This window comes from Kogia breviceps, chromosome 14 (assembly GCF_026419965.1).
Source record: "Kogia breviceps isolate mKogBre1 chromosome 14, mKogBre1 haplotype 1, whole genome shotgun sequence".
Lineage (NCBI taxonomy): Eukaryota > Metazoa > Chordata > Mammalia > Artiodactyla > Physeteridae > Kogia > Kogia breviceps.
The window spans coordinates 87,789,132-87,815,821 of NC_081323.1; the positions used below are offsets into that span (position 1 = coordinate 87,789,132).

The 26,690-nt window shown below is 52.3% G+C and overlaps 1 long non-coding RNA gene across 1 annotated transcript; it reads right to left on the reverse strand.

The window, feature by feature from the left end:
- Positions 1 to 1,646: 1,646 nt before the first annotated feature.
- LOC136792526 (uncharacterized) lies at positions 1,647 to 19,331 on the reverse strand. Its single transcript, XR_010836441.1, has 5 exons — positions 19,246 to 19,331; positions 16,604 to 16,878; positions 15,774 to 15,906; positions 4,230 to 4,491; positions 1,647 to 3,277 (listed from the first exon to the last, which is right to left on the reverse strand). It is a non-coding gene; the product is annotated as an uncharacterized lncRNA (long non-coding RNA).
- Positions 19,332 to 26,690: the final 7,359 nt, after the last annotated feature.

A 26,690-nucleotide genomic window follows, 5' to 3' on the forward strand; every position in this document is an offset into this window, starting at 1 on the left:
CGAAGCGCTCAGGGGCCCGCTCTTCTGGAGAGACATCCGATGGGCTGCATAAATCACCTTTGCACCCGGTGAGCGGGTCACGCCAGGTTTTTAGATCAGCGGCCTGAAGTCAGGCCCTCCGAGCGCCCAGTTAGTGGTGTCACCCCAGTGGAGGGTCCCCACTGCAGACAAAACCCGCCTCTGACTGATGAGCCGCTGGGGTTGTGCCCTCGGCGGGAGCCTTTGCTACAATCCAGAGGATGCAGCTGGGCAGAAGTGACGGTCCTTCTAAGGCTTCATGACCCAGAACACACGCAGAAACCCCAGAGGGACAGTTTATAGCGGCTTTATAATTTATAGCTCTTGAACACTGGCAACACGACTCAGCCAAAGTGACATGTGCTGTGTCCGCGTAAAACACACTACGCGCCGATTGCAAAGACCTAGTTAAAGAAAAAAGGCAAAAGCTTATTAATAGTATTTTACATATTTATATTGGTTATAGTTTGAAACGATAATTTTGGGGGTATATTGGGTTAAATAAAATGTACTACCCAGATTAACTTCACCTGTTTCTTTTTACCTTTTTTTTTTTTTTTTTTTTTTTTTTGCGGTACGCGGGCCTCTCACTGCTGTGGCCTCTCCCGTTGCGGAGCACAGGCTCCGGACGCGCAGGCTCAGCGGCCACGGCTCACGGGCCCAGCCGCTCCACGGCACGTGGGATCTTCCCGGACCAGGGCACGAACCCGTGTCTCCTGCATCGGCAGGCGGACTCCCAACCACTGCGCCACCAGGGAAGCCCCTCTTTTTACCATTTTAATGCAGTTACTAGAGAATAAAAAATTACCTCCGTGCCTCACATTTGTGGCTCACAGGCCAACGTAACGTTTTCGTCCCAATAGAGGTTTCTGTCTCAGTTACGACGGGGCTCTGAATTTGTGATTTAGCAGAGCTTGGGCTGATTTCTGTCCATCTGGTGTCTTTGTATCATGTGTATTCCTTCCTCTTTGGCTATCACTCTGTGGGAGCTTTAATGTCCAAAGGGTCTGTGTTTGTGGCTGGATCAGCCGAGGGAGGTGGAGAGATTTCAAAGAGCACGTGGACCGCTTGGTGAGCTTTGCTGTCTCCGCCGCTGGGGGCTTTGGTTTTCTGCAACGGAAACCCACTCTGGCCAACTTCAACAAAAAGGGAATGTGTTGGCGTGATGCTAGGTTGATCAGAGAACTGGAGAAAGCCGAGATCCAGCTTTCAGCAAGGGCTGGAGTCACGGCAGCCCTGGGATTTAGCTGCGAAAACCCCAAGGCTGGTCTCCCAGGACGTCTACACTGGGATTAACCGGCTCCAAGCTTTCCCCTTTCTTGCATCATTCCACAGGAGATTGGAATTCCCAGGAGAAAGCAGCTGACGGGTTTAGGGAGGTTCTGTGCCCAGGCCTGGACCAAAGGAGGGGAGGCACCAGGCGGGGCCCGGCCCTGGAAGGTGTCATGCAGCCCACGCTGTGGGGCTGGCCCGTCCACGAAGCAGTCTGGTTACTGTTAACAGAAGGGGCGGGGACACGGCGAGGGTAAACAATAGATGTCCACCTCCTCATTCCAACTGGATTTCGTAAGGGACCCCGCCAAGAACTCAGCCAACTCGGCATTTTTTCAAAGACTCTTAAGCTCGTCTTTTAAAACTTTTAATTGTGGGAACGTTGAACACACAGACAAAAGAAGACAGAATAATACAACAAACCCCCATGTACCCAAAACCCAGCTCCAGCAGGGATCCGTATTCACAGCCTTGTTTCATCTATAAGCCGCCCAAATCCTCTCGTATTATTTTGAAGCTAATGTCAGGCATTATATCATTTCCTATAATTCAGTGTGTATCCCTAAAAGATGAGAGCTGGTTTTTAAAAAAATCACCACAATATTATAATCCATGAAAGAATCCTAATCCTGCCTTAATAGTATACAATTTTTGGCCAGTGTTTAGATTTTCATCTTTTAATAGCCTTATTGAGGGATAATTTACCTCAACTGAGGGATAATCTACACACCACAAGATTCACGCACTGTAACGTACAGTTTGACAAATTCTTGGAGGATTGTACGGTGGTTCAATAATCACCCCAACCCAGTTTCAGAATATTTCTGTCCCCCAAAAAGTTCCCTCAGGCCCATCTGCAGGCAACTCTCACTCTGACCTGCAGCCTCAGGCAAACACGGATATGCTTTTTTTCTCTATGGTTTTTCCTTTTCCACCAGTTTCCCATACACAGAATCACACTCGACGTGGTCTTTTGCGTGTGGCTTCTTTCACAAAGCGCAAGGTTTTGGGGTTCACCCGCGCTGCACGGGCCAGCAGTTCAACCCTGTTATTGCTGGCAATGCTTTACTGCATGAATATGCCACCGTTTAAAAAAAGAAAGCAGTCCACAAGTTGAGAGACACACGTGTTGTTTCCAGTTTGGGTTTTAGTAAAACTTCTGCTATAAACTTTTATGCACTACTTGTTGACATGTGTTTTCATTTCTCTCCAGTAGATTTATAGGGATGGAATTGCTGGGTTACACGCCGAACGTATACTTAACTTTTAAAGAAATTACCAGAACCGTTTTCCCAAGTGACTGCAGAATTTTACGTTCCCAACAACGACGGAGGAGTCTCTTAATCTCTTTTGGTCCATGTTTTCCCTCCACCTCCTTTTTCCCCCCCTTTCGATTTACTTTTTTAAAAACGGGGTCACTTGTTCATTAAAGTTTCCCAGAGTCTGTTTCCCACTTTTGCTGATTTCATCTCATGGAGTCTAAGTTCATCTGAGCTCAAACAAACAAACAAACAAAAACAAGATTAAGCCACACGTACAGTCAGTGCACAAAGTGCGAACCTTAAAGTCTAAGGGAGTTGGTAGAGATAAATCCCGGTTTTAATTCTGAGCTTCCTGACAGCCCAAAGAAGGAAAGAGGTTTGGTTACAAGAGTCACGGTCCATAAGACAAAAACAAACTGACGGCTCTGAGGAAGCTGGCTTTTTCCTGCCAGAGACCAAAGAGAAATTTCCACCATCATTCCCTCTTCCTTATTAGGGACGTGGTAGGAATTAGTGGGGCAGCGCCCAGCCAGTGCACGACACTGTTCTTTGTCAGGGGACGTCAATGATTAAAAAAAAAAAAAAAAGCCAGTGGGCTCCTTTGGGATCTGATGAGGTGACATCACAAGTCAGACTCCTAATCCCAGGTCAAAAAAGGCAACTTTGAACCACGTAATTCAGGTACTCATGTGAGCGTTCATCATACAAGCCCCAGTGCTGTGTCACTGGGAAGAGAAAGAAACATTGTTATAACATAAAGATAATTCCCAACAAAGTACCTACTATATTAGCTGCCCTTTCAGGTCTGTATCAAACCTCCCGACAAAACACAAAAATACGCAAACAGAACGAAAACAAACAAAAAACCCACTGTCAATTCACCTTTTCTTTTTTTAAATTCAAGTAGAGTTGATTTACAATATTGTGTTAGTTTCAGGTGTACAGCATAGTGATTCAATTCTTTCTGATTCTTTTCCATTATAGGTTATTATAAGATATTGAATATAGTTCCCTGTGCGCTAAAGTAGGTCCTATGTTGTTTATCTATTTTATATACAGTAATGTGTACCTGCTAATCCCGAGCTCCTAATTTATTCTCCCCCCCCCCGCCCCCCGCTTTCCCCTTTGGGAACCGTAAGTTTGTTTTCTATGTCTGTGAGTCTGTTTCTGTTTTGTAGATAAGTTGAGAAGCAGCCTTTAAATGCAGATCATAAGCACGGTCCTCTGTGCCCATTCTCTTACCCTCAAGGGACCAAGGGGCAAGTGTCTGAGATGTAGGGGGGCAATGACCAGCAGATGAATAAGAGGTACCTTCCTGAGGAGGGTGACTTCCTCGGCCGGCTTCCCATGCCGTGGACCTGCCTCTCCCCCCAAGGCCACACTTGGCCAGCTTATCTCGGAGGCCCAAGGAGAGACCCCCCGCCACCCACCCACCCGGTAAAGGAGATGTTTGGCCCTGACCTTGCTCGTTGCAAACCTGGCTTTGATAAACTCACGTCCTTTGCATCCTCTTTTTCTTCTAAGTGTCAGCTGTACATCGGGGTCCATCTCAGCACTTTTCTCTCCCTCCTTTCTCACTGACCACGTCACACCTTGGAGGTCTCCACGGTGACAAAGGGCACTGGACAAGAGCGACTTTTCACCCCAAGAAACTTGAACATGGAGTTCCTGGCTTACCTGAAGCCTCACTGTTTATTCCAAGTCCGGACTTCCTGCCAGGAGGTAAATTAATTTCAATATCTCATATTTTTGTAGCAATTTATAAATGTAAGATGTGAGAGAATGAATTCGAATCCAAGCCCCAGGAGGGCGGGGACCGTCTTTTGTTGGCTCTGGCTTCCTAGGACCCATGACAGAGTTCGCGCTCAAACTGTCGTTCGAATGGATGCGTGACCACGAACGTACAGCCATCCTACGGGATGTGGAGGTCCTTGTGTGCCTACAAAATTTAAAAATAATTCTTTTGAGTGCAGAGCTGGTGCAAAATTCAGTTTCTCTCTTGCTGGCATCCTCCTTCTAACCCGGAGGTGTGCAGAGGCCTAGATGTCCTGCGGGAGGTCTCAGGCCTTTAGCCCACACTGAGCTTTGCCGATACGTCCTTTGACCGAGACCAGTGCGGTCAAGGACCCCGCGGCTTTGTGGCCAAAGTCAGACACAGCAATTTTCGGCAAGGCTGGAAGCCTGGTTTGTGGGTTCCATCCTTCCCATGTGCAGCCCTGTTCCCTTCTTGGGGCTCTCCAAGAGAGCAGGACTTGGGTCCCCGCGGCTCACAGCACCCCACAATCTGGCACCTTCCTTGATCTTGGTTTGTGGCCCCTCCTCTGGGAGGGGCTGGGAGCCACCGCTTCTGGGAACTTTTCTCTCTCCTTCTCCCTCCTCGGAGGCCCCAGCATAACCCCTCATTGAAAACTTAGGCTTCACTTCTGCAACCCAAGCTCACCTAAAACAAGAGGACACAAAGCCCAGCCACTTTCAAAAAATAAACACAGAGAGGACAAAAATACAAATTTATGTATCAGGAAACACCCTGCCGCAGACATTTTTGAGGAGCCTGTCTTCATGTCTTATCATTTTCAAAGTTGCTGCTGTTTTTTTTAAAAAATCTGACTTGCTTGCAGAGGCCAACACAGAGGGAGGTGTCATCAGTTCCGTTTTACAGCCTGGAGGCTGGGGTTCCAATAGGCCTGGTGAGGTGCCCTCGGCTCGCAGAGGTGGGCCTGCAGCCCGGGGTTCTCAGGGTCTTTCCCACCCTCCTGAGGGGATTAGACACTGCTCTCCTGGTTCTACAGCCCAGAAGATGGCCACGCAGACTTGAGTCTCATCCAAGCTCACAGAAGCTGCCAGTGAAACATTAACCAGGCTGTCCCAGCAGATCTTCCCCTACCAGACTCCCAGCTCTCCTTTCTGGGTCACAATTTACTTCAGTTGACATTTATTGAGCACCTATTGTGTGCCAGGCACTGTGCGGGGCGTCTTGGGTATATTATTTAATTCTCCAAGCAACCCTGTGAAAGGCGTTATTAGCAGCTCCATTCCAACAGGGCCGAAAAGTGAAACTAAGACCGAGAGAAGGGAAATGACTTGCCAGAGGACACGTTGCTGGTGGGACGGGCTGAACTGACGCTTAGCTCTCAGGCCATCAGATGCGAAAGCCCCTCCAGCTCTTGGTACTCCCTGCTCTTTGCAAAGGGACGGAAACAATTAGTTGGAGGGGAAGTTACTAAAATACTTAAGCAAAAAGCTTTCCCTTTGTACTTTCTACAAAATGCCCTGTAACCCATGCAGATGGTAATATGCCTGTGTCCTCAGGTTAATGGAGCTGATGGCATGCGGGTGTGTTGGGTGCACGGACAGGCCCTGGAGTCGGAGCCCCTTGGGGTCCAAATGCAGCTCCAACACTTAGTAAGTGCAGGGCCCTGGGCAAGGCACTTGGTCTCCACGGGTCTCAGTTTCCCCTCTTCGCACGAACCTCCAGACCACAGGAGGGCTGTGTGTCCAGGGCCTGGCGTGCAGCCCAGCAGGTCAGCAAGCCCTCCACGTGTGCTCCTGAGTGTCAGGATGCAACTGCCACTCAGAACCGGGCAAACGCGGTCCACTGGTGTTCCTTTCACATGGTTCAACCTAAACGTATAATCAAAACTGAAGTTGAGAGGCTTCCCTGGTGGCGCAGTGGTTAAGAATCCGCCTGCCAATTCAGGGGACACGGGTTCGAGCCCTGGTCTGGGAAGATCTCACATGCCACCGAGCAACTAAGCCTGTGTGCCACAACTTCTGAGCCCACGTGCCACAACTACTGAAGCCCGCGCGCCTAGAGCCCGTGCTCCACAACAAGAGAAGCCATCGCTATGAGAAGCCCGCGCACCGCAACGAAGACCCAACGCAGCCAAAAATAAATAAATAAATAAAATTTAAAAAAAAAAAAAAAAAAAAAAGACTTTGCCTTCCAATGCAGGGGGTGCAGGTTCAATCCCTGGTCGGGGAGTTAAGATCCCACGTGCCACGCAGCCAAAAAGCAAAACATAAGACAGGAGCAATATTGTAACAAATTCAATAAAGAATTTAAAAAATGGTCCACATCAAAAAAAAATCTTAAAAACAAAACAAAACGGAAGTTGAAACAAATAGGCCCAAGGGTGGGAGTTGAACTGGAAATCTTCAGAGCTCCGAACAGGGAAGAGGATGAAATAAAGACAGTGAGAGAAAACGAAATTGGGCTTCGGTGACTTATGCACCGTAGGTAGGAAATGCTCGTTTCTCGTTCCGCTCTAGGTATATACATTCCCAGTTTTGAAGTCGGAGAAAAGGAAATAGCAAATGTAGCTTCCCAAATCTATGGGGAAACCTGTATCTGAGAGAAGGAAAGGGAATTCAAGAAGCCCTAGCTTTCAGCCCTGCTCCGGCCGTGTGTAAGAAGAGCAGTTGTACTAAACACACACAGCGCTAGGGGGACGGAAAGCAGAAGAGACGCGGCCTCCTGTTTCAGGTGGACCTTGCGGATACCTAAGCATCATCTCGTCCCTACGCGGTTTAACCTACCCAGGCTTCAAGGGAAAGAACAAGTTGGCTAAGAGAGTCTTACAAAGTTTAAGTTCATCGAAAGATTAAATCTTCAGGACATGATGTCGCCTCCCTCTTTTTATGTTTTTTTTGTTGCCGTCAAGAACAGGCAGCGAGCTGTTGAGATTCAAGTGAGTCAGCATACTGACTTACGGGCTTTGAAATCCTCCCTAGCACGTGTTTTCCTACCAAGCCAAGAGTAATAAATGCAGGTACCGAAGGATATTTAGAATAAACCTAGGATACGATGATAATTACCGTCTGAGAAAAGCGCCAAATAAATATAAGATTTTAAAAAAGAAAAGAAACACAGGACCCAAGATTCCTGAACCCCTCTCAAAAGTAAGAACTGAAAAACCCGATTGCGGAGGACCCCTCCTTTCCCGCCTCTTCCCTGCCTTGCAGGCTTGGTCTAGCGCCACCTATTGGCAGATCCTGCCAGGGAGCCCGCTGGCTAAACACAAGCACGGTGTGCAGGTCTCAGCCGCAACTCCACAGAGCCCCCAGTCTAGGACGATGGGTTTGGGGCTGAGAGGCCGTAACTTAATAACTGGCACACCTTCCCCGGTCACATCACCTTCCCTTCCCCCCAGGAGGAAACCACGGCACCAACTTTTCAGTTGTTTTCTTGCTTTTCCTTAAGAGTTGTACCACATACCCATGCAACCCTGAATAACGTGGCTCGATCTTCCTGTTTTTAAACACGTAATGATTGGAATGAAACTGCCTATGATCTAGCCTGTCTGGCTTTCTACAGTCGAATTGGAGATGCACCCATAGTTTGCAGGTGGGGGTAGTTCATTCTCCTCCAATGCTTCACCGGATTCCATTGCAAGAACGTGCTGCACTTTGTGCATATTCAGCTGTCGACGGACATTTTTAGCTACGACTCTGAGGACAGTTCCTGTGCGTGTTTCCTGAAGCCCATGAGCGCACGTTTCGCCAGGTCGTTCTCAGAGTGTGGCCCCCAGGTCAGCTGCATCAGCGTCACCTGGGGGGGAACTTGTTCGGGATGCCCATTCTGGAGCCCTACCCCACAACTACTGACTCATTCTGGGGATGGGGCCCAGAAGCCCTCTGGGGGATTGTGATGTCGGCTAACTTTCGAGAACCACTTTTCTAGGTTACACATCCAGAAGTAGATTTGTGAGGCATCAGGTATTTTTCTAGACAATGTCAAACTGTTTTCCAAAGTCACTGTACCAATCTACGCTCCCACCTGGGCTGTCTTACAGTCCCCACGGCTCTCTGTCTTTGCGACCACTTGGCTGGTTTTTGCCACTTTGGAAGGGTAAAGAGATCTCTCACAGTTTTAACAGGCACTTGGAGAACTTCCAGTGAGGTTGAACATTTTTCTCAAATGTTTCTTGGCCCTTTGGATGGCCCTTTTTGTGAAGTGCCCATTTTTTCCTATTGGGTTGTCTATTTTTCCTTATCAGTTTGAAGTTCTTTACATATTTGGAAAACTGGTTTTTCTTGGTTTTATTTGTTGCAGGTATCTTCTACCGCTCGGAGACCAGCCTCACTTCAGTTTTCTCTTTGTTGCCATTCTTTGATGAACAACTTCTTGATTTTAATTTATTGCTATTTTTATGATGAATGCTTTTAATGACTTAAGAAATCATTCCCTACCCCAAAATCCTGAAGATGGTCTCCTTTAATATCTTTTTAAAACTTTGTAGCTTTGCCTTTCACATTTCTTTTTTTTAAAGAGGTTTTTCTTTTGTTTTTTTAAATTTTTGGCTGCGTTGGGTCTTCCTTGCTGCACACAGGTTTTTCTCTGGTTGCGGCGAGCGGGGGCCACTCTTCGTTGCAGTGCACGGGCTTCTCATCACGGTGGCTTCCCTTGTTGCGGAGCACGGGCTCTAGGCACGTGGGCTCAGTAGTTGTGGCTCATGGGCTCTAGAGAGCAGGCTCAGTAGTTGTGGCGCACGGGCTTAGCTGCTCCGCGGCACGTGGGATCTTCCCGGACCGGGGCTCGAACCCGTGTCCCCTGCATTGGCAGGCGGATTCTTAACCACTGCGCCACCTGGGAAGCCCCACATTTAATTCTTGAATCCATCTGCAATTGATTTTTGCATATGATGTGAGGTAGGGGTTCCATTTTTCTTTTTTCCATGTGAAGACCTGATTTTCTTAGCACCATTGATTGAAAACTACGCCTCTGCAGTGCCACTTCTGTCATCGATTGTTTATGCACGTGGATCTGTGCCTGAGCGCTCTGTTGTTTCACTGGTGTATCTGTGCGTGCTTGAATGGATACCGCGCCGTACCGGGTACCCTGTCACCTCTACTGCTGCCGCTCTGCACAGAAGGATCCGTCCGTCCATCCAGCTCGATGCCCTCGAGTTGAGCTGTTCCTTTGCCCCGACGTCATTACAGCTGGATGAGGTACCAGCGTTGTCTGTAATTCTGCCTTCGGCTCACATGTTCCCGTGGGTGTTTCATGCCCTCTCCCCATACCGCACCCCTGCCTGCTGACACCCTACCCTTCCTCCAAGGCCTCTGCAAGGCCGACACCGCTGATCATCTGCGGCCAGCAGGGACCCCTTCCTCCTCAGACATGCCTGCAGTAGGATGTGTGTGAGTTTGCTGGGGCTGCCGTAAGAAAGCACCACAGGCGGAGCAACTTGAACCACAGAAATGTATTATTGCGCAGCTTGGGGGGCCAGAGGTCCGAGGTCAAGGTGTCGGCAGGGTTATGCTTCCTCTGCAGGCTGTAGGGAAGGGTCTGTCCCGGCCTCTCTCCCACCTGCTGGCAGTTCCCTGGCTTGTGGCAGCCTAACTCTAATCTTCCCAGGGCATCCTCCCGTGTGCCTGTCTGTCTCCATTTCCCCCTTTATAGAAGGACACCAATCACATTGGATCTGAGGCCCACCCTACTCCGATACAGTTTCATTTTTGCTAATTACATCTGCGACCACCCTATTTCCAGAGAAGGTCCCATTTCGAGTTACTAGCAGTAGGGTTTCAACAGGTGAATTTTTCAGGGACACAATTCAACTCCTAACAACAACTGTGTAACTGACCATCTGAAACTGGGACACCCTGGAGAGTGAACCAGGACATTCGTGATAATTATCCTAGGATCACAGGTTAGACCCCGAGTGCTGGGGATGGCCCACGACGCGTGGGTTACCCCACGAAGGGGGAGGCCGGGGGGTCCCCATCTTGCAAACCTTTAGCACTGGCACTGGCCCACGTGGGAGGCTTCGACTGCAGATAACACAAAGCCCAGCTTGACGTGGCTCCAGCACGGGGCAGGTTTATGACCTCACAGATGAGAACTCAGGAGAAAGGGCGGCCCTAGGATGACTGATTCAGTGACTCAGAGACGCCATCAGGGACTCGGCTTCTGGCCGGCACTCGGCTCCCCTGTCCTTGATGGAGCAACTCTGTGATTCTGAGGTGGCTGCAGGGGCCTGAGGCCCCTCGGCTTCCCAAACCAGGACCTGGAGACCGTCTCTGCTTCCTGCATCTCTTTTCTAGGAACGGACACGTCTCTCAGGACCTCCCGCCCCCAGCCCACTTCCCCTCACGTCTCATTCGCCGAAGAGACACCACATGCCTGTGTTTAAGCCACTTCCAGCCGAGGGGTTTGCGACCACCGTGCTTTTCTTAGCCCGACCGTGGGTTTCTCTTAGGGGCTGGGCCCCGGCTCTCCTGAAGCCGATGGAAAGATGGGACAGGACAAGAATCTGGGTTCTCGCGGCAAGAAGAAGAGAAGGGTGCGGAGGAGGCTGCTAGGTTGGCAACTACCATGCATTTGCCACAACAGGAGAGAGAACGGGGTCCCGGAGACCAGCAGCATCTAAGGGACAGGTAGAGGAGATTTTCACGGCCGGGCGTGGGGGCAGAAAGCTAGGAACCACGGATGTTTAAGGCGTTATTCTTTCTAGTACATTTATTAAACCTAACGTTTGGGGAAGTTGGCAGCAGTACCCACGTCTCCTAAGGTGGAAAGTGTGATAATTGAGGTCAGAGAGTTTCATTTATTGCCCTGGTCTGAAATCATTTCACACCGATTTGCTCTGCAATTCAGCGTCACTACAGACTACCAATGAGGAAAAGGCAATCAGTAAGGAGGCTCGTTACCGAGCAACAAGCAGCCACAGCAAGAATTAAATAGAAGGAACGTCAGTGGACCCGTCAACCCAATCACCAGAAAAAGGTAGCATATGGGAGAAAAAGAATGGGAGAAAGTTTCCCAGTTTCTGTCGAATTTCATTGAAAAAAACTACATGCCATGATGCAACATACTGTTGCTTCAGAAAATCAGGAAAATATGTATCAAAAAAGAAACTAATCACAGGCATGACTTCACCACTGACGGCTTTTAAGAGTTGGGTGCAGGGCTTCCCTGGTGGCGCAGCGGTTGGGAGTCCGCCTGCCGATGCGGGGGACGCGGGTTCGTGCCCCGGTCCGGGAGGATCCCACGTGCCGCGGAGCGGCTGGGCCCGTGAGCCGTGGCCGCTGGGCCTGCGCTTCCGGAGCCTGTGCTCCGCAACGGGAGAGGCCACAACGGTGTGAGGCCTGCCTACCGCAAAAAAAAAAAAAAAAAAAAAAAGTCCCTAGTGGACATCATGTTAAGTAACTGCATAGCACAGGCACTGATCAATTACTCTTTGCAAAACACTAGAAATCAGTGCTTTGGAAGGACCGCACAGGGGAAAGGAGGTGAGTTGAGAACCTAAGCGCCAGCCCTTCCTCACTGGTCTCCTGTGCTGAGTTCTGACATTAGGTCAAAGGTGTGGCTGCTTGCTAATCTCCAGTTTGGGAAAAATAAAAACCTGTGCTGGGGATGGGGTGGGAGGGAGGTCTGTGAATTTTCTGGTGGCACCCCGTGCATTGCTTTGTGCTGCAAACCATAAAGCCAGTACACAAAACTTTCCAATTGTTCGTGGCATATTTTTTTTCTTAACGTCAGCCATCAAGGGCCTCAGCCCTTGCTGGAATCGCAGTGCGTGGGCCTTCAGCTGTACCTTACATTTCCTACCTTCACGGGTGGGATGGCTCCTTCGGAAGCTCTGTAGAGCTATTATTATAATCATCTCTCCTGTGAGAGGGTCATTTTATTTAATTTAAAAAAAAAAAAAAAAACCACCCTCACAATGGCGAAGCTCCAGACGTACTTTTTAGCTGCCATGCTAGCAATTTCCCCCACGGTGCGATTACAGCGTATGCCAGGCAAGACCGTCCACATTCCAGTCACCTGACTCCGTTAGCCTCCGAGGAACGAGTAGGCATCAGCGACGGCAAATCAAGCCGCAGAATCTGCCTCTCGGGTTCTTCTTTCTGAGAAGAGTGCTGCCGACCCCCTTGGGTGGGGGCGGTGCATTGGTGACGTCATGTGAGACTGTGTCCCCCTGGTCTCCTGGGCGGCAGCGCCGGAGAAGCACCCTCCCCCCACCCCGACAATTAGGCAAGAGGCCAAGTTCAGGGGAAGGAGCGTGGACTCTGGAGCAAGACAGACCTGGGTTTAAATCCGAGGTTTATGCTAAATGGCCTGGTCTCATGACTAGACCAGGGCAGCTGCCTGTCCCCTGGGAGCCCTGGCGTTCTCACCTGTGAAACAGGTGAGAAAAAATAACACCCGCTCCACGGAACCCAGCACTCAGCAAGGGCTCGGGACTGGACGAAAATTGCTAGTGGGAGGCTTCTGTGCTTAGAGCCCAAGGTCACGTTCAAGGTGAGACCGGCACGCAGAGGGAGGCCGTATCCCGAGCGGGCCAGAATCTGTACCGTGAATCACACCCCTGCCTTGCGAGGCCAAGGATGATGCTTTTTCAATAAACTGCTGTCTGTCTCTTTATTCATCTGATTTTCCAAGCTCATGCTCTGTGTTGCTTTTGGACGGACTTCTGCCCTCAAATCTAAATGGATGACATGCCGATGCTCTCTGAGCCAGCTTTTTTTCTTTCCTTTTTTTCCTTCAAATTAAAGTTTAACGATAAAGAACCTGCCCACACTCGGAGGAATAAACGTCCAGGACTCTTGCTCCCCTGCCTGCTAAGGGGCCCCAGCACCTGGATAAAAAGGCCATTTCTCTCTGTAACAGGACAATTCAGACACAGCCGTGGGACCAGAGATGACGTTCCCCCTGGTCCCTGGGGGGATGAGGGCTTGCTAGGGAGAAGGCTGCCTGGTGTTCCGGCCGGGGCCTTCTGTTTAAAAAGAGAAGCCAAACTTCCTATTTACAGATGAACGAATAATGCAGTATCAGTTATTGGTTAAGGCAGGACAACAACATGGGAAAAAAACAGACAAAGGGCTTGAGGTTCAAGGTTATGTTGGAGAAAGAAAGCAGATGGGACTTTTGTTTCATCTCTCCCATCCTCCTAGTATGTGTCTACTTTTAAAAAATACCGTTTAATTGGGTCTCGTTGGTTTCTAAAATAAAACAAGGCAGGGGCTGCGTGCAGGTGAGACCCCTCGCTGGCCATCCGTGCACAGCCTTTTGGGGGCACAGGTGCAACCGGCTGAGGTCCAGACGCCTCTCCAGGCGGCTCCTGTTCGTGTGTGCGCGTGTGTGTGTGTGTGTCTGTGTGTGTGTGTCCCCGGGAGGCCCCGGCAGGCGTCTTGTTAGTTTACGCTGGTGAGATGGGCCGGGGACTCTCTCTGCTCGGCTCTTTCTCTCTCCACAAAGCTCTTCCTGCTTAGAAAAGAGGTTTTGTTCAACTCCTTTTCTGGCCTCGGAGGCACCAAAGGGAATGATTAATAGGGAACCACCCCGAGGTTTCGACAGGCCACAGCTAGAGCTCCAGGGCCGCCGGGCCTTTGTCTGCCGGGCTGCGGCCGCCCGGGGGTGCGGCCTTGCGCTTCGGGCGGGCCCAGGGGGCGGCGGCTGGGCCTCACCAAGTGCTAGGGCCCGCTGAGGCCTGAAGACCGGGTTTCTCTTGTGAAATCCAGCAGACGGGAGGCAGGGCTGGAGACGGACATGCCGATTCCCGGGGGGGGCAGGGTGCAAGGAGGGCTCCTCGGTGGAGACGGCACGGCGGTCCGGCCTCCAGGCCTGGGGACAGGGACGCGGCGCTGGGCCAGGCTCGGCTCAGCTGTGGGCAGGCTGAACGGGGCTCCTGTGACCACACAAAAGCAAGGCCGGCTTGGGACGCAAGCGGAAGGTGACTAGGCACAGGGCGGGGAGTGAGGGGGCGGGTTAAACAGAAAGGAAAGCAGCCTGGCCTGCCCAGGCCTGGAAGCCATTGTCCCTGCCGGGGGCACGTGGCTGCGTGCTTCCTGGGGCTGCATTTGTCCCCGCGGTGGAGCAAGGGGACTAGAAGGTTCTCCTGTGGAGGTTTCCCTTCCTCAGGCCCCAGGCCCCTTCCCTTCATTCATTTGACAACTGCCAGGCCCCCGCTAGGACGGGAGCATCCTTGCAAACTCAAGCCGGGCGCCTGGCAGCATCTGTGGAGACTGTGCCCGGCCCTGACAATGTTTGCGGGCGCAACGCAGAGGGGGAACGACGACGCGGCCGACGGCGACCTCCCCGTAGCGCGGAAGCGTTTCACGGCGTGTTTGCAGAGGAGACAGAGCTTGCTTGATGCGGGGGGTGTCTTAGTCAGCTCGGCTGCTGTAACAAAGTCACCACGGACCGGGCGGCTTAAACAACAGACAGTGTGGAGGCTGGGAAGCTCAAGGCCAAGGTGTCGGCTGATCAGGTGTCTGGTGAGAGGCTGCCTTCTCTCCGTGTCCTCACGTTGTGGAGGGTAGAATGGGAAAAATCGCTCTCGTGTCTTTTCTTATAAGGCACCAGCCCATCCACGAGGACGCCGCCCTCATGACCTGGTTGCCTCCCAAAGGCCCCATCACACTGGTAATTAGTGTTTCAACAAATGACTGGTGTGGGGGCGGCGGGCGGTGGAAAAACATTCAGTCCACAGCAGGGAGTAAGGCTATCTGGGTGTGAGCCCTGGCCCTGCTCCTTATGAGCCACGTGGCCTCTATTTCAGCATCCTCAGCTGTAAAGTGGGGGTTTGTTGTGGCTGAACTGCATTTCCTCCAAATTCGTATGTTGATGACCTGAGCCCCCGTGCCTCAGAGCGTGACCCGATCTGAAGACCGGCCTTGACGGAGGTGAGTAAGGCAAAGTGAGGGCACAGCGTGGACCCTAATCCCGCGGGACTGGGGCCCTTCTAAGAGGAGGCCAGGACACAGACGCGCACAGACGGACGACCATGTCGAGACACAGGGAGAAGACGGCCGTCCCCCAGCCAAGGAGAGAGGCCTCGGAGGAAACCAACATTGATCTCAAACTTGCAGCCTCCAGAATTGTGAGAAAGTAAGTATCTGTTGTCTAAGCCGCCCCGTCGGTGGCATTTGTTAGAGCCGCCTGAGCTAAGATGGGGTGGTAAGCGTACCTGCCTCCCCCCACGGCCGTTCTGAGCATGAAGTGACAGAAGAGCTGAGGAGCAGCTGCATGTCGCACGCCACGAAGGGCTTCAGCCCTGAAAACGTGCCACCCCTGTGCCGCGCCCGCCCAGGCCTAGAGGCGGAGCTGCACGCCCAGCGTCCAGTGGCCACTGTCCCTCGTTCCCATCCCCGTGTACGGACCTGGTTAATGGCTTTACACGGCGAACGAATCAGGATGCAGGTTCGGCCCATCAGGCACCAGAAAACCCAACTCAGAAATGGTCTAAATGATGCCGAAGCGTGTCAGTCACATACCTGGGATCTGGGTGCAGATGGAATTTCGGTGTGGCTTGACCCGGGGCTCCAGCTTCCTCGGTTGATGATGACGCCGGCAGCCCGACGGGTGCAGCGTCCCAGGCTGCGCACGGCTCATCCTCTGTCACCGCCCCTGGGGGGGGGAAAGGCAATTTCTTCTCACGGCTGCCTCGTAGAAGATGAGAACCCTTCTTCTAGAATCTCCTACCAAATACCTGTTTCAACTGAACGCCTGATCTTTCCTGAATGGCTCAGGGAATGACAGACGGTGACTCAGAATCATTTGCTGGCAGGTCACCCTGTGTGGTGCAGACTCACCCGGACCCACCCCAGAGCTGGGGTGAGCACCTCTTGCCCCTTGATGGCTCTGTAACGGGGGAGGGCTACAGGAATGCTGGCCACTTAACGATGTGGTCCACCGAAAGGGGCCATCTCACCACATCCTGACGCTGTCCCACAAGGCAGGGACCACCGTCATCTCCAATTTAAAGGTGAGGAAACAGAGGCTGGTGGACACAGGTAGGCAGGAGGTAAAAACTCAGGCACTGGACTCCAGCTCTCAACCTCACACCCTCTTTGCAGTGTAGACAGGCCACGGAGCCAGGACAGTGAGATCACAGGGGCCAACAAACCCACTAAAACGCACTGCCAACCTTCCTCAGAGTCAGACTACCCGAGAGCGTTCTGCTGCAGTTATTTCCTGCTATTTTTATTGGACTTACAATTCCTCCCCAACCTTTACAAATTGAGAAGCGTAACTCACATACAAAAGGACGCATACATCCAGTGCTGCAAAAGAAAGGACCACCAGTTTAGCAGCTAAAACGTACACGCATTTGCAACCTCGGTGTCTGTGGGGCAGGAGGCCCGGTATACGGCTCAGCTGGTCCTCTGCTCAGGGTCTCACGTGGCCACGATTGAGGTGCTGGCCCAGCTTCTTCTGGGCTGCTGGCTGCCCTCAGGTCCCAGAGGTCCATGGTCCCCTGCCAAGCGTCCCTCTCTGGGGCCGTTCACAACATGGCTGTTTGCTCCTGAGAGACCAGCGGGAGAGTCTGTCTCCAGTCGTCATGGGGTCCTGGCAGTGATGGGCGTGACATCCAACTCCCTTTACGTACGATGCGACCCAAAGGGAAGGGATGACATCACAGCCCTTTCACCAAATTCTACTGGTTAGAAGCACATTGCAGGCCCCGCCTACACTCACGGGGAGGTGATGATACAGGGCATTGACTCACTGCGGGGGGGGGGGGGGGGGGCAGGGGTGTTTCACCTTCCCATGTGTCTAAGCTTAACCCAGAAACAGGACATTGCCTACCCTCCCAGAAGTCTCGTTTACCCACCCCCAGGTCCACTTAGAGGTAAGACCAGTGTGGAGTTAGAGATGATTGTTAAATATTCAGGAATTCCATGAGCTCTAGCTGTTAAACACAGATGTCATAAAAAAAATTGAATTACATAAACTTAGAGTGAAATCAATTCTATCAAAAACAAGGTCTCAAAACTCACATCCACATCCACTTCATGATTACTTTACTAAAACCTGTGCTCTTGAGGTTACTTACATCTCTTGGACCTGTATGGTGGAAATACTTTCCCTAACTCTGCATGCAAGGTATTTCATGTTGGTTCAGATACTCCCGAGTTGGCCATTAGAGAAATAGTTACACTGTGGAACTCAGAAAATGCTACAAGTCAGAGCTTGAAGGCCAAACGAGGCCCTTGCTCAAGCTAAGAATGGCTTTTACATTTTTAAAGGTTCGTAAAAAATAAAACAAAGAATATGTGCCAGGGACCACTGGTGTCTGGCAAATATGTATCTGGCCCTTTGTAGAAAACATTTCCCAACCCCTAGCCTAGTAATGGAGAAAATTAACAGTGTAGCTAAACTTAAAATTGTGTCCAGTTTGTAGCCATTATATTACGACTGGCACAAAACGTTCGTCCAGTACTGGAAACTGATCCAATACAGCAAAGACATTGTTCACATTACTGAGGAATAAAGATCTGTATCTCTTCGGTTCATTTCTGTCTTACTCATTGATGTGATTAAATCAACCAAAGCTCATATCACTTAATGACACTTAATGACAATAAATTTATTGGAAAAACAGTGGGTTGGGAGACAGCTCAATCTGATAGATTATGGTTGAATTTTAACCATAGGTTGGCCACGGATACAAGAGTTCAGCAAAAATAAGCAAGAGCAACATGTGAGAATCCATTGGCTCCAGGGAATTTACAAGAAAGAGCACTGGATGTTTTACCATTTGTGGCAGGCTGTGTACTGCACACGCTTTATACTAGTTAAAACTCATAATAAATGTGTCTACATATGCACTCCTCCCCCTGCTAGGTGTTAAACATGTACCATCGGCCTGAACTTCGGGCGAGATACTTCCTGATTTCCTTTATAATTTAACCACTTTTAGGTTTCCTCTTACCTAGGTGTGGCCCATCTTCCTTAGGACCTGTGGCACCATCTGGTACATACTAGGTATTTTAAAACTACGGAAGTGGGTAAACTTCTGAGAAACACTAATTTTACAGAGTAATCAGCAGGGGCAATGCAACTGTGAGCCTTTAAGATAAAATGGCAGAAAAAAAAGGGGGAAAGTTTCTTTGATTTTCAATCTCTATTAAGGCCCTGCTCAAATCTTCTTATACTTAACGGAATAAAGTCAAAGGACAAAAAAAGAAAAAAAAAAAAAAAAAGGCAACAGCCATAACTAACTACCACAGACTCCTTGCTTATTATGGGCCCAACGGTGTTTCTCACGCAGGATCCCGTAAATAAAACCTATAGAATAGGTGATAGAATAAAAGACCTAAAACACTTCCTGAATATCCTAATAATTAATTCACCCTCCGTTCACTGATTTTACTAAGCATTTTACAGCGCGCCGACAGGAAACCAGCGGTGTCGGCCCTCCGGGAACTTAAACTCAGGCTGGGGAGGGGGCAGCCGGCCTGCAGCCCCTCCGGCCCGCCCGGATAACCCCCAACGCGCATCACAGCCCGGCCGCCGTGCACGTCGGGCCGCGGGCCCCACTTGCGCCGGGCACAGTCCCAAGCCTCCGCCAGGCCCGCACGTGCAACCCCGGCGGCTCGCCTCGCCCCGCCCCCTTGGGAACCCGGGCGCCACGGACCCGAAGCCGTCACGAGGACGCAACGGACCTACGCCCGGCTCCCGCGCAGACCGGAAAGAGCGTCGTGACGCGTTGTGCGCAGGCGCGACGTGCAGCGCAGAGCACCTGGCTGCCGCTAGAGGGCGCCGGGGCCGCCAGCGCCATGGGGGAGGGGAGGCCTCCGCGCAGGGACCGGACCACGTGCGCACCGCGTGGCGCCCCCTGCAGCCCCGGACCGCGGTAGGGTCGCCGGACCGGCCACGCCGCGCAGCCAGCAGCCCGCAAAGGCGAACGGATGGGTCTCCCCGCCTGCGCCCCCCCTGACCTCTGACCTCTAACCCCACTACCTTTAGGGTCACCCCTTGCCGGTGGCCGCGCGGTGTGTTTATAAACAGAACTCCCGGCGGGGCCAAAACCCCGGATCGCGGATTCACGCCCGGGGGAGCGGAGCTTTCCGTCCGTGCCGTGCGCCTTCTGCGCATGCGTCCTGCGGGGCGCCGGGCGGCTCCTCCTGCTCCTGCGCACTGGTGGGCGGGGCCGGGCGAGGCGGGGCGAGGCGGGGTCGCGCTGCCGGGAAGGGGCTGGCTGCAGCCGGGAAGAGCTGGATGCGGCGGCTGCAGCCCTGCCCCCGGCCCTGCCCCCGGCCCTGCCCCCGGCCCTGCCCGGTCCTAACCACCGCCCTTCCTGGCTGTGTGACCTGCGCAGGCCGCCTGCCTGCTCTGTGCCCGGTCCTCGCCTGCACGGCGGGGCACAGATGGGTGGTCGCGTAAGTGAAATACTGACCTTCCCTGCCTGTGTCCTTGGCCCGTGTTGACCCCTCGGGGCAGTGTCGCCTGGCCCTGAAGCGGGCCTTAAACATTTCCGTCCACCCGTGTTGACGAGTGGGTGAACAAAATGTGGTATCTACCCGCAGTGGAATACTATTCAGCCTTAAAAAGCAACGGAGTAAAATTTGTGTTATGCATATTTTAATCACAGTATGACAATGTGCTGTGTAACATGGGTGGATCTGGAAGAATACTCCAGACACAGAATGACACGTGCTGTATGATTCCACTTACAGACGTCTCTGGAATAGGCAGATTCACAAGTAGCCAGGGGCTGGGGACGGGACGGGGGTGTTTTGATAGGGACAGAGTCTCAGTTTGGGAGGATGAAAAAGTTCTAGAGAGGGGGATACTGGTGATGGTTGTACAATAGTGTGAATGTGCTTTAATGCCCCTGAATCTACACTTAAAACCGGTTAAAGCGGTAAATTGCATGTTACACACGTAACATTTTAAGCCCCGCCCCCCATCAGTTCACGTTGTGCCTGAAAATATCCTTCCCATGTTTTAAAAGGCCTGGACCTCTCTCACCCTGCCTGTGTCATTTTCAACCCCTCTAGCCTCAACCTGGTGCTTTTCTTACCTGGAACACACCACCCTCCTCACTTCTTGCGGTTCTCTCTGACAGAAATGTTTGTCCCTCTCATTTTTTCATGGCTGTGTCCTTCTTTCTGTATTCATTCGTTTAATCAACATGTATCCATGCTTACCTGTGCTAGGCTTTATACGAGGAGCAGGGGACACACAGGTGATCAAAGCAGGGAAGGGCTTTCCTCTCACAGACTTTGTATCTGGCAGAGGTCAATAAACACAAGCAGAAACGTATCAGATGGTTGGTTAAGTGCTTAAGAACCCCCTGGCGAGTGATAGCAGCTGGGGAGGGGAGATCTAATCTAATCTAGATCAGGTGATCCTGAGGGGCTCTCTGAGGGCTGACTGTTTGAACTGACACCTTACAAGATAAGGAGGCGGCCATGGAAGATGGGGGGGGGGGGGAATTTCCAGGCGGAGAGAGGAAGCTAGTGGAAAAAACCCTGAGGCCAGAACCATTTCAGTGTGTTTTAGGAACTGAAAAAAGGGCAGGTGGTAGGAGCCCGTGAGCAAGGGAGCGGCTTAAGAAGTGCGGGCAGAGAGATAGGTGCTCCCATTACTAAAACCACGGAACAAATTACCCTCAAACTTGTAGTGTAAAACAACCAACTTATTTGACTCACGATTTGATGGCTCAGCAGTTCGTTTAGGGCTCAGCCAGGCAGTTCCCGCTGGGGGGGGGTGGTGGTGGTCTACGCGGTGGCCATGAGACGGTGGGGCTGTGGGCAGCTGAAGGCTGGACGGGGCTGGATGTCCAGGTTGGCAGGCGGCCGCCAGCTGGGAGCTCAGATGGGGCCGCCCGTCTGTGGCTTCCTCAGACGAAGTGCTCTTTTCTTGCAAAGCAAGGTTCCCAGGGCAACCAGGTGGAAAGGACACCGTCTTCTGCCTTTTAAGACTTATCCTTGGAAGTCACGTAGTCCCATTTTTGTCATACTTGGTTGGTCGGAGCAATCAGAAACCCGCACAGATTCAAGGAGAGGGGGGAAAAGAAAAGTTGACATGAATACATTTCTACCCTAGATTCTCATACCAGTCCATAAGCACCCTCTGGGAAACGTACGGACTGATCGTCCTCAAAAATAGTTAAACACGGGCTTCCCTGGTGGCGCAGTGGTTGAGAGTCCGCCTGTCGATGCAGGGGATGCGGGTTCGTGCCCCGGTCCGGGAGGATCCCACGTACCGCGGAGCGGCTGGGCCCGTGAGCCGTGGCCGCTGCGCCTGCGCGTCCGGAGCCTGTGCTCCGCAACGGGAGAGGCCACAGCAGTGAGAGGCCCGCGTACAGCAAAAAAAAAAAAAAAAAAAAAAAAAAGTTAAACACAACTGTACCCAATCTAGCATTATGTATTTCCTCTTTTAGACTATAACTAAGGTAGTGTTACTTCAGTATTGACGGAGACCCCACCGCTCAGCGAGAGGAGTGTCAAAGATTTTTGGAGCCAGGTTTTAAAATCACTGCACAGGTGAGCTTAGCTCTTTGTACAGGTGGAGAAAATGATGCTTCCAGGCCAAGTGACTTGCGCAGAGCAGGGCTGGGCTGAGTGAGCCAGGCCCCTCCCACATCTTTCCAACCCTCCTCGGCTCCAGCCACAGGGAAGGGAGGCTTCAGGATCAGAGTCTCAAGACCCGGTTCTGGCTCAGACGTCTCCTCAGAGAGGCCTTTGGAACACTGCCCTGTTCAAGTAGCGCACGGCCCTCTGGTTCATGACCCTGATTTAGTGCCTTCACAGCCCTTATCACTCGGCTTAGGGGTTCATTGTCTGTCTCGGCCGCTCCCTCCCGGGAGCCTCGTGTGCCTCTCACCGCTGCCTTTGCAGCCTCCAGCCGGGGCTTAGCCCGCAAGAAGCATCGATGAAGCCCCCGCAAGGAGCCTATGGGTCTAACGCAGGGTTGGCTCAGCCGGTGCCCCTGAGACACACACACACACACACACACACACACACACACACACACACACACACACACACACAGACATCAACGTGATCCTCCCAGCAAATCTCAGGCCCATTTTATGGAATAGGAGATAAAGGCTCTGGAGGGGAGAACCAGGCTTGGAGCTGCGGACTGGATCGTTTTTCCACTGACGAAAGCCCTCTCCCCCTCTCCCAAACTTGTCATGGGTTAAAGAGGCAGTAAGTGGGGGGCTTTGGGCAACTGTGGGGTCCGACGGGGGTGACTGTGAGGGTCTTTATTAAAATACGTGTGTCTGGGGATTCCCCGGCGGTCCAGCGGTTAAGACTCGCGCTTCCACTGCAGGGGGTGAGGGTTCGATCCCTGGTCCGGGAACTAAGATGTCACGTGACCCGCAGCGCGGCCAAAAAAAAAAAAAAAAGTGCGTCTGTTTACCTCACACCTTATCTCTGAAAGAACAGAGGCTTGCCACACCCTTTGGTGGCACTGCCTTCCTCAGTGGCGCCAATGGTTGATTTTAGAAGAGGACCCTCGGGGAGTCTAACTGCAGCGTGTTGGCAAGTTTCATCACCCGCCAGCAGGATGGGGAGGCCCGGCCGGGCCCGTGGTCCCAAGGGTCCGACAGGAAAAACCCTCGGTCTCCCTACCTCATGTGACTTGTCCCCCTTGCCAGCAGCGTGGAGCAACTGGCAGAGTCCCAGACACCACTCCTCTGAGTGTGCCGCGAAGAGCTTGTAAGACATGCGGGGGCCAACATGTAATTACAGGATCCCAGACTTGCAGACAGTTCTGCTGGTGCAGGAGCCGTGAGGCCATTAATGCCACCTGTGACACGAGTCCATCGTAACAGGAGACAGCTTCACTGAAGCATCCATTTTTAAAAATTTAGCTCTCCCTACCCACCAAATTGTAATTTGTTCAGATTTTTTTTTTTTTTTCGGTACACGGGCCTCTCACCGTCGCGGAGCACAGGCTCCGGACGCGCAGGCGCAGTGGCCACGGCTCACGGGCCCAGCCCGTGGGATCCTCCCGGACCGGGGCACGAACCCGCGTCCCCCGCATCGGCAGGCGGACTCTCAACTGCTGCGCCACCAGGGAAGCCCTGAGATTCTATTTTAACAAGCTCCCAGGTGATGCTGAGGTTGCCCAAATGGGGACAGCATCACGAATAGCAAAACCCTCGTGGGAATGCTGACGTCGGGGCTGCTGGCCCTTGGACCACAATTTGAATATAGCGGATGGACGGCTGCATCAGACCAGCAGCACCAGCACCTGGCATTTGCTAGGAATGCAGACTCTCAGGCCCCACCGCAGGCCACTGCCACGGAATCTGCATTTTACACGATTCCGGGTGCTTGCCAGGCACGTCACCCTGGGATCAGCTCTGGTCTGGCGCCGTGGTCTCCCCAGCTTGTGGAGTAGGAGGCAGGCAGTGGGTGTCACCACTGCACAGCAACGATGAGCAAATGCTCCTCTAGTGCTCTGGCCTTTCTCGGATCAAAAGCTCTGATTATGAGGGTGATTTTGCGGTCCCAGCCAAGGTGGCCGCACCCTTGATCATCTCGGAGTGTCCCGGTGCCCCGGAGATGGCACTGCAGGCCGGGAGTTGAACAGGACCGAGCTGAGAAAACCTGCAGCAGCTCCTCCCTGACTTCTTGCCGATCGGTCCAGCTGTAACCGCCGGGGCTGGCCGGGGCTCTTCCAGGGGGTCCTCCCCTGACCTCTGGCTTCCCAGATAAATGGGGGGGGGTATGTGAGTCACCCCAGCACCCCTCCCTGTGCGATTCTCCAACAGGACGACTTGGACGGACACTGGTGGGAGGTTCACGTTTATTGGCTGGAACCGGAGAGCGTTCGTTCAATTACTGAACCAGCCTTTATTGATTGATTACTGTGTAACGGGCAGCCCGCTAAAGGGCTGGGGACACAGATCCAGGGCAAAGAGAACAGTCGGTGCTGAAGCGTCACCCAAAGGCATGAAAACTATGAACAAGCGCTACCGAGGAGAGCTGCCCGGTGCTCAGAAAGCGCAGAAGAAGGGGTTTTGACCTTGTCTGGGAGGAGAGATCTAAGGGATAAACAAGGAGCAGACAGCCCTGCGGAGTGGGGCGGACAGGAGGCGCGCGCGGTGACTGTACAACGCAAAGCATGGCTCCGTGCGTCTGCACGGACGACAGACTTCCTTAGATTCCCCTTCTCCCTGGTGATAACTCGTCTTGGCCGGGCAAAGCTGGAGTTTATGGGCCACTGCGTCACTCGGCAAGTGCCATAAGCTCTTCTGTAGGGAGGGCCCCAAACTCCGGGGCAATCCCTGACCTCAAGGCAATCAGCACGTGCTCCCCGAGCGCGTATCTTGTGCAAGATGTCGCTCCGGGTCATCCCGAGAAGTGCTAGCTGGGCTCTTATCTGCAAAGAGCCACTGACGTTATTGCAAAGACGGGGAACTACCAGGGAAAAGAACGAGAACCACGCGTCACGGTTTACAAAACGGCCACAGGACAGACAAGAGGACTGACCCTGGAGGGAGGGGTGGAGGGCCTCGTCTCAAATGCACACGCCCGGACAGGTGTAGATACAGATGGGAACCCAGGTACGACTGGCTGCAGGGACCCCATTCCTCCCATACAACCAAACTGCTCAGTTGTAGACATGCTGAGTTTGCCAAGATGGCGGGCTTCGAGATGGATACGTGCAAAGGGCACTCGCGGATGTGAGGGGATATCGTAGAGGCCGTCGTTGTACCCTTTCATCCGGGACTGGACTCCTGTGTTCCTGTTCATGGAAGGTGGGTCGCCCAGGGGCTGCTCAAACATACCTGGTGGTGGGGTTCCCCCCCCACAAAGGGCCCCCCAGTTCTCTTTTCAGAGACGTTTGATTGCTTAAGTTCTTCTTTATCCTGAGCCAATATCTCATTGCCGTGGCTCCTCTTGTTGCGGAGCACAGGCTCTAGGTGCGAGGGCTTCGGTAGTTGCGGCACGTGGGCTCAGTAGTTGTGGCACGTGGGCTCCAGAGCGCAGGCTCAGCAGCTGTGGCGCACGGGCTTAGTTGCTCCGCGGCACGTGGGATCTTCCCAGACCGGGGCTCGAACCCGTGTCCCCTGCATTGGCAGGCAGATTCTTAACCACTGAGCCACCAGGGAAGTCCCCTTTTCTTTTCTTTTTCTTTTTTTTTTTTTTAATGATAAACAGGACAGAGCCAAGAGGAGACCCATGAGATCTGAAGGCCTTTCTCTGGCTTGATATCAACCCATTCATCAAAACTTTGCATCTAGTCCCAGCTTCTTCTGAATCAGTCTCTCACTCAACCACCCCTGGCCCACAGCTGTCTAACCTGCCCAGAGGGGCGTCAGGAGGACCTCTGTCAAATGTCTGGCTGAAACCCAGACAGATAAGGGAATAAGGAAGGGGGATGAGTTTCCTCTGGTATGGACAGTCTCCTACGGACCATCTATCTGTGCCTTCTTCTCCCAGAGCCTACGGGAGTGTAGAATTTTTGCCCAGCCAGCCGTCCAGCTGTGCAGCTTCTAGAATCTGCCCTTCCTTGCTTTTTGGCAAAGTGGGCCAGCTGTCTGCTCATTTCTCCTCTCCCGGCACCTCCCCAGCCCTCGGGGCTCTCTGAGGGTGGGGACTGCATCTGTCTTGGTCACTGTCCTGTTTGCTGCAGCGCCCCCAGAGCCTGGCAAAGAGAAGAGCTCGGTCGCGGTGTCGTCTGTGCTGAACTGAACAAGCTCCGATTCTGCAATCTCATTCCCGAGTTCTGTCCATCCCAACCTGTCTCCTGATGGTGCTATTCTTAAAACAACAACAACAACCACCACCAAACAAAATCCAGCATATTCTCTTTTGTAACTAGACAAGAAACACATGCCCGCTAAGGATCCTAAAAATAACCAAACAAAAATCATCCACAGTTCAGTGCTCAGAGGTGACGACTGCCAACATTTGCTTCCTGAGTTTCTGACTGAGATTTCCAACTGCCGGTAGAATATTTCCAGCAGGGTGTCTCTCAAACATCTCAAGGCCCATCTGACCCCAATCAACCTCTTCATCTTCCCCACTCACACTGCCCCTGAGTTCTCTACATAGGTGGACAGCATCACCGTTCACCAGGTCACCCAGGACAGAAATCTCGAATTATTTCCCTTCTGACCCCCAGCATCCAATCATTCATCGAGACTTGTCCAGTCGAGCTCCCTGCAATGTGGTTTTGCGTTGTCACCCCGGCTTCCCTGGTCTCCAAAGCAGCCCCTTATCATTGCTCATCTGAATGGCTGCAACAATATTCTTACGGGGTCTCCTAACTTTTAAGCTCTCCCACCGGGGCACTCTAATCTCTACACAGCTGCTGAGATAAGACCGTATTATCTCTCTGCTCAAAAGCCTTCAATGACACTCCATTTTCCAAAGAAAACTTCAGCATGACATTCAAAGCTCCACATCCTTTGGTACAAATCTCTATCTTCATTC